Consider the following 18,932-nt stretch of genomic DNA (forward strand, 5'->3'; position numbering starts at 1 on the left):
ATCTACATCTGTAACATAACATAGTCACACAGTAAACATGACCAATGTAACACAAACAGTCCTCCCTATCTTTTTTTTTTTTTTTCTTCACACCAAAGGGAGCGTGCACACCAACACTGTAGAACTCAGTCCACATTCACTTAAAGGTTCAGTCTGTCTGGCGGCCGTAACAGCCGGCCATAGCGGGAACAAGCAGGGGAAGGGGAGGAAACAGCAGCAGTGCCTGAAGTCTCAGGTGGGCCAGAGGCACGCAGACCACCATGAAGCCCACTAGTAGCAGGCTGAGGAGAGGACCTGCCTGCTCCCTCTTTCGACGATAGAGTGAACCCTCGACCTCCACCAGATATGACCGTGGAGCCACCTTCTGCAGACACAGCCCTCGCCGCCAGATGCCTGTCCTGTCCCCTGGTAGTGGTTTCATCCGAACTGCATCTCCCCTGGCGAGCTCGGGCAAATCCTTAGCCGTTCTGTCATAGATGAGTTTGGAGACCTGCGTCCTGTGACGTAATTTGTTAACCACATCTGTAATGACTCGAGGCTCAAGGAGTGTAGACGCCACCGGCAAAGCTGATTTCAACCTCCGAGCCATCAGACGCTGGGCAGGACTGCTGTCCATTCCCTCTGTAGGGGTGTTTCTCCATTGCAATATTGCCTTCCATGCCTCTTTACCATCTCTGAGTGCTTTCTTGCATAAATTCTTTGCAATTTTGACAGCTGCCTCTGCCTTTCCATTGGCCTTGGGATGCCTTGGTGAAGAAGTGATATGCTCAAACTCCCACTCCACTGAAAACTGGCGAAACTGAGCACAAGCAAACTGGGGCCCATTATCTGATATGACCCTGTCGGGCTGCCCATAGCGGGCAAATTGAGCCTTGCAGCGTTTTATCGTTGTCTCTGCGCTGAGGTCCGGCAGAACATCAATCTCCCAGAAATCTGAGAAGTGATCAACTAACAACAGGAAATCTTTCCCATTGTGTTGAAACAGATCTAGGCTCACGATCTGCCATGGGCAGTTCATGGCTCAACATTGTCTCTTTTTGCTGCTTGGTGGCATACTCATTGCATGTTGTGCATTTACTGACAAAGTCCTTTATTTCACTCTGCATTCCAGGCCAGTACAAGGTCTCCCTCGCTTGTCTATAGCAGGCCTCACCACCAATGTGACTGCAGTGTACTCTGGCTAGCATTTCAGCACGCAGCGACTTGGGGATCACCACTCTCTGTCCTCTAAATAACAGTCCATTTTGCACACTTAACTCCTCTTTGACAGGCCAGTATTCTCTAACTGCCTGCTCAGTTTCCTCTTTGATGGCCGGCCAGCCTGCCAGGATAGTGGCCTTCACCGCTTGCAGCTGACAGTCCTTGTCTGTGTGTTGCCTTATCTGTATCAGTCTTTTGTCTGTGACATTAAGATAGTCAGCCATGTTTATGTGCTCAACAACCAGTTGCTCGTCCGCCATACTGCAGACTGTGTGCTCTGCCTGTCTTGCTCCGAGGTGTGTGTTTAAAGCAACAGCCCTGCTCAATGTATCACTCATGTACATTTCTGGTCCTGGTTTGTAGATCACTTGCAGGTTATAGTTCTGCAGGGCCAGCAGCATGCTCTGCAAACGCTTGGGAGCATTCAGAAGAGGCTTACTGAAGATCGCTATGAGAGGCTTGTGATCGGTTTCCGCTGTGATTGTATTTCGTCCATACAGGTAATGATGGAAGCGCTGGCAGGCAAACACTATGCTGAGGCATTCTTTCTCAATCTGTGCATAGTTCTGCTCTGTAGGGGTGAGAGCCCTCGAAGCGAATGCAATCGGCTGCCCCTCCTGCATCAGACAGCAGCCCAAGCCATGCTGGCTGGAGTCACTCTGCACAGTGACAGGTTTTGACACATCATAGTATCGCAGCACCGGCGTCATTGTCACAAGGCGCTTTATCTCCCGCACAGCCGCCTCGTGCTTCGGCAGCCAGTGCCACACTGCCTCCTTGTCCGTGAGCCTCCTCAGTGGCTCGCAAACTTCAGACAGCTGTGGAAGAAACTTTGCCAGATAAGTCACAAATCCAATAAGCCTCTGCACCCCCTTTACATCAGATGGAGCTGGCATGTCCAAAACAGCTCTGATTTTCTCTGGGTCAGCTTTCAGACCTGCAGCTGACAATATGTGTCCATGGAAACGCACCTCAGATACTTTAAACTGCAGTTTCTTGACACCGAGGCGCAACTTGACATGACGACAGCGGTCCAGAAGGGCTATCAGCTTTGCATCATGGTCTTTGACTGCTTCATCTGTACTGTCGCCACAGCCAACAACGAGGATGTCGTCTGCTATAGGCTCCACTCCCTGAAGCCCTGCCAACAACTCATGCTGCTTCCTTTGGTACACCTCTGGGGCCACTGACACACCAAATGGCAGTTTCAACCATCTTTTCCGGCCCCAGGGTGTCCAAAAAGTGGTCATGAGACTGCTGGCTTCATCCAACTTACACTGCAGGAAAGCGTCCCTTGCGTCGACCAGTGTGAAAACTTTGGCTTTGGGCAGCTTGTAAAGCACATCCTCCAGAGTGGGCATGATGTAATGCGATCGCTTAAGTGCTCGGTTGAGATGGTGCGGCTGCAAGCATATGCGCAGCTTTTCTGGTCTTTTGACAATAACCATATTGCTGATCCAGTCCGTGGGCTCACTGATTGATGTGATATGGCCCTCTGCTTCATATCTGTCCAGCTGAGCCTTCACAGCTTCCTTCATGGCCACAGGGACGTTGCGTGGCGCACACTGCACCGGCTGAACTTCTGGGTCCAGCTCAAAATGGACCTCTCCTGGAAGTGCCTCTACCGGAGCAGTGAAGACATCCTGGTATGATGTGATAACCGCATTTCTGGAGAGAGGCAAGGTAAGACTGTTGTCCACTGCATTGAGACGATCCACCATGAGCTCTGTGGGGATGGTGAAGCGCATGAGTCCCATTTCCTCTGACATTGAGCCTGACAGCAGTGGCAGCTGTCGTGTGTTCACAACTTCAAACTCCAGTTTGTATGAGCGGTCCCGTACAACACAGTCTGTAGTGAAAACCCCTAGTGATGGCAGTCCCTGGTCTGAGTACATTTTCAGCATGGTGCTGCTTGGTTTCAGTTTTCTCCTCGGGGCTAGTCTCTTCTTGTCCCCGAGACTCATGACGTTGCAAGTAGCCCCTGAGTCGAGCTGACACTTCTGTAATTTACCATTCAGGCGAAGATTAACAAACCATTTCTTGCCTTTTGTCTCCACAGCCCCAATGTTCTCTAAAGCATACACATCATTTGTTTCCATAGCAGTGTCTTCTATGTCAGCGTCCAGTCCCTCTACTGCGTGAAGTTTTCCACTTCTGTTCTTTGTTTTGTTGCAAACCCTTGCAAAGTGGTTGGCAGCACCACAAGCATTACAGGTTTTGCCATATGCCGGGCAGTGTTCTTTACCCCACCCATGTACCACAGTACTTGCATACGACATGACCCTCTGCTTGTGATCGGGGATGCCGCCTCATTTTTTCTGTTGTGTTTGATGGTCTGCTGAATGTGTGTTTCACCATAGCGTTGACATTGTCCAAGTGAGATCTCTCCTGCTCCATGGATCTCAACTGCCATTCACTCAACTCGGCTGCACGACATGCCTCAATAGCGGTGGCTAGCGTCAAATCCTTCTCCCTCAGCAACCTTCTGCGCGTGCCCTCATTAGCGATGCCAATAACTATTTTATCTCTTATCAATTCGTCACGTAAGGCTCCATAATCACAAGTAGCGGCTTTCTCCCTGAGTCTCGTCACAAAACAGTCAATTGTCTCACCTTCCTCCTGTTTGCAGCATCCGAAAATGTAGCGCTCATATATCACATTCTTTGGCGGTTTAAAGTACTGTTCCAATGAGTCCAAGATGACGGTCACGTCCGCCCGCTCATCCGCGCTCAGAGTTAAGTTGTGCTTGTAGACATGTCGACACTCTGCTCCCATAACACTCCTCAAAGTCGCCGCCTGAACCTCCTTGGACCTCGTGACCAAGCCCGTCGCTAAAGCATAATCCTCATATTCAGCTCTGAAGATTTCCCAATTTGCGCTCATGTTGCCGCTGAGCTTCATCGGGGTCGGCGGAGGAATGTTCGCGGCCATGGCTATTTCCTGGCGTTGCACCGGCGCTGCTTCAGACATTCTCGGTAACTGTTAGCGACTTGTACACCTCCGTCGTTGACTTTATATCTTCGTACACCGGATTAGCGAGACAAGATCCCACTTCTGACACCATGTTTTGGTGTAATGGTGTAATAAAGAAGAGACAGAGTCCGTAGCTTCACTGCTACTTTAGTGCGAACGGTAAGAGGCAATACGAACATCATAACACAGCGCAAAGCAGGCTGGGAGACTGTGTGGCTTTCCGTAAAGTGCAGTACCACTGAACAACCAGTAGGTGGTTCTATACTACCACCCATAACAGTTAGCTAGCGGTTGTTTGTTAGCATCGTAATAAAGTAGCTTTTTTCCTGGATTATCGCCCCCCTCTCTCGGCTCCGTTTTTTTTTCATACAGTGGCCTTAAAACACTGTCGTACAGACGAGCAGAATATCTGCTACGAGCTCGGAGGCCGCCGTTGTTGTTGTTGTTACGAGATGTTGCGGGGAAGAAGTCAGGCTCGAGGGTCGAGGAGCGGGGCGATGACGTCAGCGTTTTCGTTTTCGCCGTCCACACGAAACGGAGGGGGGGCCGTTTTTTTCTTTTCCACCCTGAGAGCTGGTTTCAAAAAAGTGCGTTTTCACGCTGCGGAAACGCCGGATCCGTATTGACGGCAGGGCGAAACGCACAAGACTTCTGCGTTTACTACTAGTAAACTACTAGTTTACTCAGATGAGGACCTAACACTTGTTCTACTTTTAGCTCTTACTTTATCGGCAATGATTCGTTGTGGTTTCCTTGTTTCCTTCTTTTGACAAATGTACTTATTGTAAGTCGCTTTGGACAAAAGCGTCTGCTAAATGACCTAAATGTAAATGTTTACGCACTGAAAACGTTTTCGTGTGGACAGGCCCTAACTCTCTCTCTGCTCTGGTCCCCAGCAGGCATGCCACACTCCAGCCCTTGGTGATATTGTTTTGAGTTATTCCTTTGTTCACATCTGACAACACCTCCCCACACATTTCACACTCATGCACATCAGACACCACTGACCTTACTGATTTACACGTCCCATTTTATAAGTATGAATTCGGTTCTCTTAATTTGGGTAAATAAAACATTGTTTAACCTTTGAGCATGGTGTGTTCTCCCATCTTTTGTTGTGTCCTACTGAGCCGGGTCATGACAGCATGCAGTGGCGCCGCCAGGATTCAATTTCAATGTATGCACAGAAACGGCAAAATACAACGTATATCATGGTGATAGGCCCCGGTGCAAATATTTTTTTTGTGCCCTCCATCCCCGCCCTAAACACAAGCGCACGCTTGTGATCACTCCACACACGCACACACACGCTTGGACACACGCACAGTGATATCGCATGATAACTCTCCTGGCCCGGGGAGAGAGACATGCATCGGCTCGGCCCACAGTGCTCAGCAGCAGAGAGGTGACGAGACTAGAGCCGAGCTGTATTGTGTAGTGGAGAGGGGCCAACACACGCTACGCCTAATTGCGCACACACGCGCGATCGTCCTCTCAAATGCGGCTGCGTCTCTCCAGGTCACTGTGTGAGCGAAAGAAAAGCTCTGACTTGCTTGTGCAGACGTTGTTTGGTGTCACCCGCTGAAATTTAAATATCTAGCCCACCTTCAAAAAAAGTATGCACAGTGCGTACAGGATTCCGGCTGGCGGCGCCACTGACAGCATGTATATAACAAAACAGGGTCAGAGCGTCAGAGACATAATGGTGGCGAGACCCCGGTGCCTGCACGAGCCGCCAGGCCATTCATCATCACTGTTAAAAGAATTTTCCTGTAAACGAATAAATTCACCCAAGGAGGAGATTGGAGACATAAGTAAAGTCGACGTCTGACTTTAATCTTGTACAAGAGGAGCAGTTACAATGCAACGTGTGAGGATGCTACAGAGGAAGTGCTCAAATCACTGTTGTGACTTGAGTCTTTTAAAGGCACAGGAGATAACGCGTCACTGACAGCTAACCTTCATGTAGAACAAGACGTCATAAAGGAATTATGCTTAGGGCACCAACATGGCTAGCAGGGGTACTGCATAGACAACTAGAAAATTCCCCCGCCGGGAAATTTTGAAAGGGCCACGGGGGCTACTGCTGGAGTGTATATACATTACGATGAGATTCTTCGAGATTTCAAACGAGACGGAGTTGTTTTAGAGGCAAATACAGAGACTGCTTGCTGACTTAACTGTCAGAGCAGTCCGTTTTGAGTATTTTGACGTACTGTAATTCAAAAACTTTAGATGTCACCATTCTTCTTCTCAGCCACACAGCTCTCAACAACATACCTGAAACATGAATACGGATGTCTGACAACACAAACCAAGCTGATTAATTAAACAATAACTAGTAACTAGAAAATTCCCCCGCCGGGAAGTTTTGAGAGGGAGGCAGTGGGCCGCCGCCCGGGGGTGTGTCTGTAAAAGTTTAAAGTTTAAACGGAGTTTCTAGGTGAAAGTATGCCCCAGCAGAAGACGTTTGACTAAAAAAACTACATTTCCCACTACTAAATGTAGTTTTTAGTACATTCCTGTCCACCAATCAGAGCACACCACTCGTGTCTCCATTTTAAAGTTTAAATGGAGTTTCTAGGTGAAAGTATGCCCGAGCAGAAGACGTTTGACTAAAAAAACTACATTTCCCATTACTAAATGTAGTTTTTAGTACATTCCTGTCCACCAATCAGAGCACACCACTCGTGTCTCCATTTTAAAGTTTAAATGGAGTTTCTAGGTGAAAGTATGGCTGAGCTGAAGACGTTTGACTAAAAAAACGACATTTCCCACTACTAAATGTAGTTTTTAGTACATTCCTGTCCACCAATCAGAGCACACCACTTGTGTCTCCATTTTAAAGTTTAAATGGAGTTTCTAGGTGAAAGTATGCCCGAGCTGAAGGCGTTTGACTAAAAAAACTACATTTCCCACTACTAAATGTAGTTTTTAGTACATTCCTGTCCACCAATCAGAGAACACCTGCTGTCACTTCTGAAGATCAAACCCACAGAGTGCCGTCACCGTAGCAACGGCCCTGAGCGCGTGTGTATGAATGCCTTCAAGCCTCTCTCTATCGCTCCATTTTGGAATACTACTAGGTACTATGTCACCGAGCTCAGCTGTCACTCAAGTACTACCAAATACTACCGAGTACTACCGAATACTACCAAGACTCAAGTACTGACAAGTACTAGGTACTATGTATTGTTTGAAAAACTACAACTCTGCCAATCAGAGCGCACCTGCTATCACTTCTGAGTGAGACGGAGACAGATAGACTCCATTTTAAAGTTTAAATGTAGTTTCTAGGTGAAAGTATGGCTGAGTTGACGATGGACTACATTTCCCACGGACTGCTCCTTCCTGTCCACCAATCAGAGCACACCTGCTGTCAGTTATGAAGATCAGAGCCCCACAGTGCTGTCACCATAGCAACGGCCCTTGGTGCGTGTGTAAGACTGCTTTGGAGCCTCTCTCTGCTTCTTTCTATCGCTCCATTCCCCCTTTGCGGAGGCTCCGAACAAAAGCCTGCCACGCTCACACCGAAACTCCTATCGCCAAAATCTTCGCACCATTAGCGCATCAAGACTCTGCTGAAGACACTGATCACTTTTATTTTTTCCTAGTGTCAGAAATGTGGACGCTAGGGCGAGTTAGAAATGCTGCTCATTTCAGGTTTCTTTGAAAATCTGTTTCTCATTTTGTATTGTGAGTCAATGGGGAGAAAAACCGACGTGGCCGCGCTTAGAGGTTGCTAGTTCAAATTCTGTAAATCTCACAGAGTTTTTGAGCACATTGTGAGAGACAGGACAAGTTTGTCTACAAAATTGGAAAATATCACGTCTGTAGAGTGAAGATTGTGGCCGGGAGGAGTTTGGAAAGGAAAAAAATCTGAGAAGCCCTCACACTCTAAGCGATGATGTCATCCACTCTAGCCCAGAAGGTTCCGCGCAATACACACCCATTATAATCTCATGATTTCTCCCAAAACGATCATGGTCATTGAACAGTGATTGATCAAAAACTAAATGGAGTTTCTAGGTGAAAGTATGGACGAGCAGAAGACGTTTGACTAAAAAAACTACCTTTCCCACTACTAAATGTAGTTCTTAGTACATTCCTGTCCACCAATCAGAGCACACCACTCGTGTCTCCATTTTAAAGTTTAAATGGAGTTTCTGGGTGAAAGTATGGACAAGAAGAAGACGTTTGACTAAAAAAACTACATTTCCCACTACTAAATGTAGTTCTTAGTACATTCTTGTCCACCAATCAGAGCACACCACTTGTGTCTCCATTTTAAAGTTTAAATGGAGTTTCTAGGTGAAAGTATGACCGAGCAGAAGACGTTTGACTAAAAAAACTACATTTCCCAATACTAAATGTAGTTTTTAGTACATTCCTGTCCACCAATCAGAGCACACCACTCGTGTCTCCATTTTAAAGTTTAAATGGAGTTTCTAGGTGAAAATATGCCCTGAACTCAGCTGTCACTCGAGTACTAGCGAGTACTACCGAGTACTACCAAGTACTACCGAGTACTACTGAGTCTCAAGTACTGAGAACTACTAGGTACAATGTATTGTCAAACAGTTGAGTGCTTCGCACTGGTCCCCTCAGCTATTACATAGCTGTAGGGGCCAGTGCTCGGTGCGATTGCACCGTGGCCCTAATGAACAGAACATTTTGTTGTACTATATAATGCAACAGGGTTTGTTAACAAAGCCTACCTGGTACAGAAACCGTACATCAAGATAATATAAAAATCACATTTAACAAAGCCTACCAGGTACAAAATTCAGCAACACACAGTCGTTATTCACAATGTTATGCAACTGCAAACATTCAGATCTGTGTAATGAAAAGAAAAAAATGAATTACTAAAAAGTAATAACGAAATATTGCACCGGGAGCAAGCTAGCAAGTGCATGGCTAGCTAAGTAGCATTATCGTCACATGTAAACTACTCATTGATAAAGCTACCATTTTGGCACAAAAACATCTGTAAATTTCAGTTTACATGCTAGTAATGTAAAAATACATGCTACTCATGGTTTCAAAAACCCTTAGAACATTAAACACAGAAACATTGATTGCAGCATCAAGCACATGTACCCACCTCCAGCTCAAGAGTATTTTCCTCTACTGAGGCACGTACTGCACAGCACATAAAGATGAATCTGACTGTGCAATTGCGCTATTAACCCACCAGGTGGCTCCAAAACTTCGGTATACATGTTTATAAGACAAGCATGTCTATTTTGTAGAAATTCATAACAGCTTATTTCTAACTCTGTTAAAATAGATTACTGTATTTGTATTTTTTTTTAAAGACATAATGGAGACAATAAGCTCCTGGTGAAACAGTCTGACAGTGTCTGCAGGGGCCGACATAAGAAAAGACCGACATAAGAAAAGACCGCCATAGACCAGAACCTGGTCCAGACTCCTTCAGGCTGCTTAATTCGAGACCTAAACAGTCAAACATACGAAGGAGTATTAGGGCCAGCCCCCCCCCCCCCCCCCCCCAAAAAAAATCCAGCACAAGGGGAAAAAAGCAGGCAAAAAAAAAAAGCCGCCAGAAGAAGAAGAAAAAAAAAGCCAGGCAAAAAAAAATAAAAAAATAAAAAAATCCGGCACAAGAAGAAAAAAAAAAAGTCAGGCATAAAAATAAATTCATTTAGAAAATATCAAAGTACTGTAGTCGATGGCCATGGCTGCCTCTACAGACGCGTTGATTAAGCAGTACTTCAGAATCTGCTATAATAATAAGGAAATTCTCTCTTTTGGCTCATAAACACAGTGTGGTGAAACGTATTAGGGCGCTAAAGAGACTGTGTCGGCAACTTGGTTTGTTCAGGAATGACCACAATTACGGCTGGAGTGTACAGCAAAGAAGGAACCGCAGTCAGGTTTAGGGTGAGCAACAGAGGGGTTTCTTTATTTACCAATTAAGCATTCTGTATCGATACATCAGGCCAACCCAGGTTGTCAAAATGGCACCTATTTATAGGGTGTCGCAGCTAATGACCCTAGAAGAGACCATCCGCTGGGGTTCACTGCCTACCCACATGTTTAACCCACCCTTTTTATTTCTATATTTCCACCACATAATCACTAACCTATATACACACCCTCATTTACCTCTACTAACAAAGAAAATACACATATCCACTTCCTATTCCATTTACATAGATACAATACACACATCAACCACCCCCACAGCAATTTACACTTGGTTGTCCCCGGAACTATAAAAGCAGTGTCCGTTTCCTGGGGAAGCCTTTTGCCTGCACACCCTAAGGACAAAGACTTTAGCTGCGTTTCAATAACGGTTTGAGTCGCCCTCGCTCACTTGCCCTCGGGGGAATCCCCGCCGCCATCTTAAGGGCTGTTCCATTTCCGTGAACAGCTGAAGTGAACTCCGTGAGATCGACCCTTGAGGGCTGAGTGATCGAGTGAACAACGATGGCCACTTCAGAGCTGTATATCACCCACAATGCATTGCAGTGGTGCACGAAAAATATGTCCATGCGGTGGCGATAATGAACCTCAAACACCAGTGTCTGCTGTCTATTCACCACCAAGGAAGAAGAAGAAAGAAGAAAGTAGAAAATGAATTAAATTTAATTCATTTTCTTAAATTGTGCAATTAGACTGTCTGTTGCAGAGTTATGGCAGAGCCCACCGTTTACAAGTGTAAGTATATAAGCCGACGTATTGCCATCAAGCGCAGAATACGTCTTCGTCTCAATGAAATGAGTCTCTGCATATTTTGTGTAATTTGGAATAGGCAGTATAGCGCTACTCCAACAACGTGTGGTTGATCCATGATTGTCTGGGCTGTTAGTGAACGAGGGCAGGTGTGTTCCATTTACCTCTTTCACTCCCCCTCCGCCCTCTTTCCCTCCGCCCTCCAAGTGGCCTCCGTGTGACGTCATAGCAAGGGCTGAGGGCAAGTGAGCGAGGGCGACTCAAACTGTTATTGAAATGCAGCTTTTGGCTGCGTTTCAATAACAGTTCAATAACAGTTCCAAACTATCTCCAAATTATATAAACGCCATTCAACCTCTAGTATCCAAACTATCCAAACTCTCAACTGACCGCAACTCTGCTTCAAAACCCACATTTTGAATGGAGCCTGAGGGTTCTATATAGCTGTAAAACCTCGCGGCAAACTCTGAACCACTTCCCGAAGCAGTCACGTGGTACAGCCGGGCAGCGAGGCTTTGGAAGTCATAATTTTTGGCCCCTCCCCTAAATGAAGCAAGCCTCGATATGCGCTTCGTGGAAACGCCCCCTCCATTCCTCGACACACGCTTCGAAGCCTCGGCGCATCTCGTAACATGACTACCTTAGCTAATATCCTTGTTTAAGTAAATTAACACATTTAATATGCCCATTCAACCATTATGTCCCTCTGCTCTAGATGGAGCTGCATGGCCCACACAGCACCCCCCCCCCAGCAAACCAAGAGCCGACCAAGCACAGTAACATGGTGACAAACATTCAATAAATATGGCACACATATCCATACAAAATGTGCAAAACAATGCCTTAAAATGTACTGTGCAAATCTCCAATAAAGATTACATCCTCCTAAAGTGTGTGTGTGCAATTATTAAAATGCATAGTCCCACTCAGTCCAAAGTGTTGTTTTATTCAAAGCCAGGTGATGGTGTGCTCCCTGTCACAGGATGATAAACCATACAAACTTCGAGGAGGTGGCCGCATTCATACAAAATGAAATAGCTGGAACGGGGCAGATGCAGGGGTACCGATGGTTGCACCTGCATGCGATCCAGAAAGGGTATGTTGTATCACAAGATACAACTAGAAAATTCCCCCGCTGGAAATTTTGAAAGGGCCACGGGGGCTACTGCCGGAGTGTATATACATTACGATGAGATTCTTTGAGATTTCAAACGAGACAGAGTTGTTTTAGAGGCAAATACAGAGACTGCTTGCTGAAAAACTGTCCCTGACAGAAATGCGCATCAGCAGTTTTGCATGAATTTACCTCCAAAATGGCTCCGTCTCGTAACGTTACATTATTATCACATAGCGTGGTGAATGTGCAGGTCACAACTTGTCCACAAAAGTGTTTTGGAGTTGTTGGATTGTGTATTTGATGAGTTTGATAAGTTTTATACATGTCACCGAGCTCAGCTGTCACTCAAGTACTCAGTACTACTGAGACTCAAGTACTGAGTACTACCAAGTACTACTGAGACTCAAGTACTGAGAACTACTAGGTACTATGTACTGTCAAACAGTTGAGTGCGAAGCATGTCACCGAGTTCAGCTGTCACTCAAGTACTCTGTACTACCGAGTACTACTGAGGCTCAAGTACTGAGAACTACTAGGTACTATGTACTATGTACTACTAGGTACTATGTACTGTTCGCACTCAACTGTTTGCCAGTACATGTCACCGAGCTCAGCTGTCACTCAAGTACTCTGTACTACCGAGTACTACTGAGACTCGAGTACTGAGAATTACTAAGTACTATGTATTGTTTGAAAAACTACAACTCCCACTGACTGCTCCTGTCGGCCAATCAGAGCGCACCTGCTGTCACTTCTGAGTGAGACAGAGAGAGATAGACAGACATTTTAAAGTTTAAATGGAGTTTCTAGGTGAAAGTATGCCTGAGCAGAAGATGTTTGACAAAAAAAACTACAAATCCCACTGACTGCTCCTGTCCACTGCTCCTGTCCGCCAATCAGAGCACACCTGCTGTCACTTCTCAAGATCAAAGCCACAGAGTGCCGTCACCATAGCAACAGCCCTCTACGCGCGTGTGTAACTGCCTTCAAGCCTGTCTCTATCTCTCCATTTCGGCTTCGCGGAGGGTCTGAACAAAAGCTTCCCACGCTTACAACGAAACTCCTATCGCCAAATTTTTCGCAGCGTTAGCGCCACAACACTCTGCTGAAGACACCGATAACTTTTATTTTTTCCTAGTGTCAGAAATGTGGACGCTAGGGCGAGTTAGAAATGGCCCTGGTTTCAGGTTTCTTTGAAAATCTGTTTCTCAATTTGTATTGTAAGTCGATGGGGAGAAAAACCGACGTGGCCGCGCTTAGAGGTTGCTAGTTAAAATTCTGTAAATCTCACCGAGTTTTTGAGCACATTGTGAGAGACAGGACAAGTTTGTCTACAAAATTGGAAAGTATCACGTCTGTAGAGTGAAAATTGTGGCCGGGAGGAGTTTGGAAAGGAAAAAAATCTGACGTATTTCGAGGAGCCCTCACGCCTGGTTCACACTGGACGCGGAAGCGCCGCAGTGCGGTGCGCCGCCGAAAATCTTGCGCGATCCGCTGCCCCCCTGTTCACACCAGACGCGTATTTCTCCGCGGCGGTCGACAAGCGCTTCTGCTCAGCTGTTGTTCATTCAGAGCTATTTTTTTCCATTAAACCCCATAAAATGAATATGCCATGTTTCTGTAACCAAGAAGTTTGTACACTTCTTGTATTTATCCGTAGAAAGAGAGCGAGAGAGAGAGAGAGGGACACACACACACACACACACACACACAGACAGAGAGAGTGTGTATGGTAGTAGACAGTAGTAGTGCAGATATACCGTTGAAATACACATTTTTTTTATCTACTCTTCACATTTATTAAATGTATTGTCTCTTCCTGTTTCCCAGTGCGAGTTTAGATACATAAATATGATCGCGTTTGTCAATCGCGGTATTTTATTTTGAAAATTGCTTATATTTTGAAAAGTGACCGGATTGTCTCGTGTTTCTCTGTGTAATTTCCTGCCAGAATTGACGCGTTCGCTCGCGGCACGCGCAAAAAATAGAGCAGACGCCGAAACGATTGCTTCACGGCGCGGGAGGGCCGCGCCTATTCGCGGTGCTTCCGCGTCCGGTGTGAACCAGGCGTCACACTCTAAGCGATGATGTCATCCACTCTAACCCAGAAGGTTCCGCGCAATACACACTAGGGGTGGGACGATACGGGTAGCTCACGATTCGATACTGTGACGATATTTGGCCCACGATAACGATAATATCACGATACACGATATCTGCGATATTCGATATATTGCAAGAAATTCCATCAACGATATATCACGATATGTGACTGAAAAAGAAAAAATATGGATAAAAAATAAATTCCAAAACTTCGTACAATGTACAAATGAATAAACACTGTCCAGCTGGACACATTAAAGTGCATGAACATTAATAACATGTCTTATGTAAACCAGGACAGTGCTTTCTGATACTGAAAAGTCAGTAGCAACTTGTTTTATGTAAACTTGGGCCCGTTTTAGTTTAACTATAGCTAAACAAGATAAGAATAACATCAGAATTAAATGAAATATTGGGCACATTTCAGTATGCAACCAATTATGTGCAGAGTTATGTTCACCCATCCAGTACCTGGGAAGTCGGGCCTCATGCCCTCAGAGCTGGGTGAAAACCGCTTGGAGCTCACAGCAACACCGGGCAGCACACGGCTCCGCGGATCCACACATGCGGACCCTCCGGCGGACGGTAAACACGCGCCGCCCGGAATCCTGCCCGTAAGTAGGCAATCGAGCCGGCCGAAAAGTGGGTCCTCATGCCCTCAATGCTGTGTGAAAAGCGCTTGAAGCTCACAACAGCACCGGCCAGCACACGGCCATGCTTATGCGGCGTTCACACCGGACGCGATAGACGCGAATACAATCGCGTGAGACGCGTGTATCGCGCCACTTGATCATTTTGGACTATTCGCTTCATTTGCGTCATTCGCGCATGACGCTTATTTTTGAACCGGTGCTGCTCTAGCGGGGGAAACGAGGGCAGCGCCGGCGGGGGGGGCCGGTGGGTCACGTCAGCGGACCCTCCTCCTCCGCCTCGGGGTACCCGATGCCAGAGTCCGTGAGTCCGTGAGCCTCTAAACTCTAGCGCGCCGCTCGGAATCCTGCCCGTAAATAGGCAATCAGACCGGGCAGCGGGCGGCCCCCGCGGATCCGCTCCGGAGAACCGTAAACTCTTAGACGCACCGACGGGAGTCTAAAAAAACCCGTAGACCCAAAATATTGATATTTGCCGTCAGTGTATCGATTTATTTATTGCGACAGAGAGCACAACAATATATTGCAATATCGATTTTTTTCCCCCCCCTAATACACACCCATTATAATCTCATGATTTCTCCCAAAACGATCATGGTCATTGAACAGTGATTGATCAAAAACTATATGACCTACTGAAACGTGGATTGACACACCAGTACACAAGAGTTGTGTCTACGCCCCGAGCACTGGTCCCCTCACCTATTTCATAGCTGTAGGGGCCAGTGCTCGGTGCGATTGCCCCGTGGCCCTAATAAGGCAACTGATCAAGCTGTTTGATCCTGTCGGTGTGGAGCTCAGACAGATGCGGCGTCTGAGACGCAGACACTACTGCACCAGAGGCCCTAACGCGCTATGGCATATGGATTCCTATGACAAGCTGAAGCCATATGGCATTGCCATAAATAGTTGTATTGATGGTTTCAGTCTCTATGTAGTGTGGATGGAAGCGTATATGGGCCATTCTACCGAATTTGTGCAAAGTCCAGAGTTGGAAACACATTTTCGAAAGTTGTTTTTTTCCAAAAACCTTGTCCATACATACAGTGCCGCTTGAAAGTTTGTGAACCCTCCAGACATGGTCACTGTTTTTGTAAAAAACATTAAAATAACCTTATTACACATACATCCAAATCCCAATTTGTAAAGCACACCTTCCAAATAATGGACACACACACAAAAAGAGAGATATTTTCATTGTTTAATTCAACATAAGTGGTTTATTTCACAAAAACTGAAAATTTAACATGTGCAAAAGTATGTGAACCCTTGGATTAGTAGCTTGTGGCTCCTCCTTTTGCAGCCATTACTTCAACCAAACGTCTTCTGTAACCACTAACCAGTCTCTCGCATCTACTTATGGGGATTTTTGCCCACTCCTCCTTGCAGAACTCAGCCAGCTGAGAGAGGTTGGAGGGACATCTGGCATGTACCAACTTCTTCAGGTCTTGCCACAACATTTCTATTGGATTAAGGTCCGGACTTTGACTGGGCCAATCCAGAGTACGAATCCTCGTTCTCTGAAGCCATTCCTTTGTAGTTTTGCTGGAATGCTTTGGGTCATTGTCTTGTTGCATGATCCATTTTCGTCCCAGCTTCAACTCCCTGACTGATGGCAGGAGATTCTGGTCAATAATTTGTTGATATGCCAGAGAATTCATGGTTCCTTGGATAATATGGAGTTGTCCAGGTCCAGAAGCAGAAAAGCAGCCCCAGACCTTCACATTTCCACCACCATGCTTCACTGTTGGGAGGAGGTTCTTCTTTTCTTCATATGCAGTGTTGGCTTTTCTCCAAACATGGTGGTTTTGATTGTGACCAAATAATTCTATTTTGGACTCATCTGTCCAGAGAATGGACTTCCAGAAAGCCTCTGGTTTGTCCAAGTGCTCTCTGGCAAAGTTGAAACGGGCAGCTTTGTTCTTTTTTGAGAGTAGAGGCTTCCTTCTAGCAACCTTCCCATGAATGCCATGGCTGTTCAATTTTCGTCTGATTGTAGACGCATGCACATTTGTCCCTAGAGCTGCTAGAGAGGTCTGCAACTCTCTAGAGGTGATGTGTGGATTGGCCTTTACCTGATTTATTATTTTTCTGGTGCTTCTGGGTGATAGTTTTGATGGGTGTCCACTTCTAGGCAGAGTTGCTGTCATGTTGAAGGCCCTCCATTTGTCAATTATTTGTCTTACAGTGGATGGATGGAGCTGGAATCTTTTGGAGATGGTCTTATAGCCCTCCCCAGCCTGATGGGCTGTCACTACCCTCTTCTTCATGTCCTCGGATATCTCCTTTGCTCTCGGCATTGTTGATTTGTATTGGACCACAGTGGTTTGGTTGGTTTCCTCTCTCTTATAATTAGTGCAGGCCAAGCCTTTCCCAAGGATGTCTCATTTCATTGGTCTGCTTAAATGATTAACTAAGCACCCAAATGTGTTTCACCTGAGTCTGTTACCTGCTTGACTTAACCAATGCAGCTGGGGGTTCACTTACTTTTGCACATACACTAATTCCATGTTTCATGTAGTTTTTGGGCTACTTAAACAAGTCCCACTAAACAAGTACATGCAATTGATAAACATATATCTGACATTTCATACATAAAAACTGGTGATGATAAAATAAAAAAATCATGGTAAAACAACAAACATCTAAACTGCGCAAGAGGTTCACATACTTTCATGCAGCACTGTATATTGTACCATATTTCTATGGTACATATCTAGTAAAGGCGCAGTCAAATTTCATATATTAATGTCAGCCTGTTTTTTATATGTTTTTTCGCTGCTGAAATGTGTCATTACCGTAACACAGCAACACACTGCAATAAAAACCATTATATTAATCTGTTAATATTGTGTGTCCATTCACCCTCTAAAGAATATTTTTAGTAATTTATTATGAAGGGTTTTACAACTAAATCAATGAAAAAAATTTTTTAAACAAATTTCAAAGTTTATTTTCTAAGACTCATCAAAATTTAAATGCAATCTTTTTGTAAAATGAATTACACTGATCATAGAGATCTCAGAGTTAATTAGTTATTACATTAAATGTACATTTAACCAATAGTTATCATAAAATGTTATTTAATGACTCAATTCTTATTTAATTTGACAAAACACTCAGTGTTACGGTAGTGACCGCACTGTTACGGTAGTGACTGCACTGTTTTGGTCGTGACCACAGTATTTTGTTTGCAAGGTTGTATTATATCCCCTCAACCTTATTGCTTAATATTAACTCATAACCTGCCTTACAATGTGAATTTTACAAACACAAATGTTTATAATCAATAAAATTAGGTAATTTACTATTGAAGAGCCATTTATTTTACATTACTTCAACATAGCAGCGCATCTACTGCAACATGACATTAAAAAATCTAAAACAAATATACACACAGCAGAACATGTTTTGTGCTTGAAAGTGCATTAAAGAACAAAAACATAAAGTAGAGCTCCAGAAAGGGTCTTTCAAGGGTCTTTATTTTTCTGTGGTCACGCATTCCAGAACATCTCTTATTAGTCTCACTAGAAGTGCATGGAGTAACAGTATCACTAGACGTGCGTGGAAGGTGAGGAGGCGTGGGAAAAGACATGGGAGAAGGCGTGGCAGAGGGTGTGGGAGGTGGCGTGGAAGCCGTGCACAATCTCTCCATCTCTCTTTGACTTTTCGCCAATACCCTGTGATGTTGCTGTCATTTTCGCCATGATCTTCTGACCTTCCTTTGCTCCCTGTCAGATAAATCACTGATAGATTTGACCTTTCCTTCTTCCTTTCGTTTTGTTCTCTTTCCTTCTTTAAATATTCTTCGTACTTCTCTGGGTCTTCCATCAATCTTTTTCTGTATTCTCTCACCCTCTCTGCTCCACTCTTTTTATGTTCTTTTGGCATTGCTGCTTGCTTTCTCCCAGCTTAGCTGTATAATGTCAAATATAAGTCAGCATTATCTTCATGTTTTATCATATCATACATTATTTAGCACTCTGAGATTCTTAAGAATGAAATGTGCTTTACAAATCAAATATAATATAATAATATTATTATTATTATGTTTTAAGAGTATAATGTAATAATAATGATCAAACATTGCCTTAAATATGTGGAACATTACATGTTGTCACTACCGTAATGATTATGTCACAGCCGTAACGTTACAATTTGTTACGGTTGTGACTGTAACGGTTGTG

This window comes from Eutrigla gurnardus, assembly GCF_963514095.1.
Source record: "Eutrigla gurnardus genome assembly, chromosome: 10".
In the NCBI taxonomy this organism is placed as follows: Eukaryota; Metazoa; Chordata; class Actinopteri; order Perciformes; family Triglidae; genus Eutrigla; species Eutrigla gurnardus.